This window comes from Alexandromys fortis, unplaced genomic scaffold (assembly GCF_014885135.2).
Source record: "Alexandromys fortis isolate MF-2015 unplaced genomic scaffold, M_Fortis_MF-2015_v1.1 scaffold_83, whole genome shotgun sequence".
Lineage (NCBI taxonomy): Eukaryota > Metazoa > Chordata > Mammalia > Rodentia > Cricetidae > Alexandromys > Alexandromys fortis.
This window is the reverse complement of record NW_026068001.1, coordinates 950,521-952,030: the sequence shown is the minus strand read 5'-3', so window position 1 is coordinate 952,030 and position 1,510 is coordinate 950,521.

Sequence of the window (1,510 nt, the reverse complement as noted above, 5' to 3'; positions counted from 1 at the left end):
CCTTCTCTGGAGATGTAAGGGCCATCTGGACACCGTCCCCCTCTTCTCCTCCGGCCTTAGAGAGATTAAGGTCACAGGGCGGGGAACGATAGTGTCAGTTGGGAGGGTGAACAGGGGAGATATTTGTAAGCCAGAGACTGGCAAGTGAAAAGGCTCCAGTTAACTGTTTACCAAATAGATACCTGCACTAAGTAGACAGAAGCTGAAATAAGAAAAAATGATGCAATTTTCCAATAACAAAATTTTAAGTACATTGGACAAAATTAACATGAGCATTATTATCTCTATGAAAAAAGAGTCAAATAGTAAATATCAAAGGGATGCAAAATGGAGAAATATATAACATTTAGTGGTGATGTAAAATTTTCCCAAAGTGATCCATTTGGCATTTTGCTTTGGCTATACCAAACAAAATTCCAGCACAATTTTCTTTGGAATTGACATTTTTGAGATACAAAGAACCAAGAAAAGCCAACACTTTTTTTTTTTAAAAAAAGAACAAGATGGGAAGGCTTGCCATATCTGTTATCAAGATTCATTATAAATCTACAGTAATTAAAAATAGAATACAGTCATGCGTGGTGGTACAAGCTTTTAATGCGAGAACTTGGGAGAAAGAGGAGTACTACCATTACAGTTTTGAGGTCAGCCTGGACTACATTGCAAGACTTTGTCAACCAAACCAAGACAAAACAGCACAACAATAAAAAACAAAGTATTGTTCAGAAACTGAGTCATGTACATGATGTGTGTGTATATGTGTGTGATTTATAACAAAAGTTGGAACTATTGAGCAGGGGAGACAAAATGGGCTGTTCAATAAGTAATGGTTGCATAGATATTGTTGTGTTAATACTCTGGATTGCACATGTATGTATTAGTATATTAAAATGATTCATTTATTGATTGCATGACCGACAGCTCTTTCTCTCCCTCCCCCCACTCTCTTTCTTTTTTGAGGGAGTCTCCCTGCATAGCCCAACCTTTGCTTCAACCAGGTCCTGGGATTACAGGCGTTTTCCACTGCACCTGGTTTAGTAACTTTGTTTTTTCTTTCATTATTGTGCGTGCCTGACAGTGGCCCCGCTGCACATGTGCGGATGTCAGAGGACAATTTGTAGGCGGTCTATTCTTTCTCTGCCATGTGGGTCCTAGGTAGCTCACTCAGGTTGCCAGGGTTGGTGGCAAGAGGCTTTACGTGATGAACCATCTTACTGGCCCAGTAATTAGGTTTGTTTATTTATTTAAAATGTATTTATTACATGTTTGTGTGCGCGCTCAGGCATACATGTATCACAGTGCACATGTGGAGTTCAGACTCTGTGGAGTCATTTCTCGCCTTCTACCATGTGGATCTCGGGGACAGAATTCAGCCTGTTAGATTTGGTAGCAGGAGCCCTTATCTTGAGCTGCCTCCCTAGGAGTAGTAATTATATCTTGACCATAGAACGTAGATATTATCAAAATTCTCATTTTACAGATGAGGAAAGCAGCACAGAGGGGAAGAGTC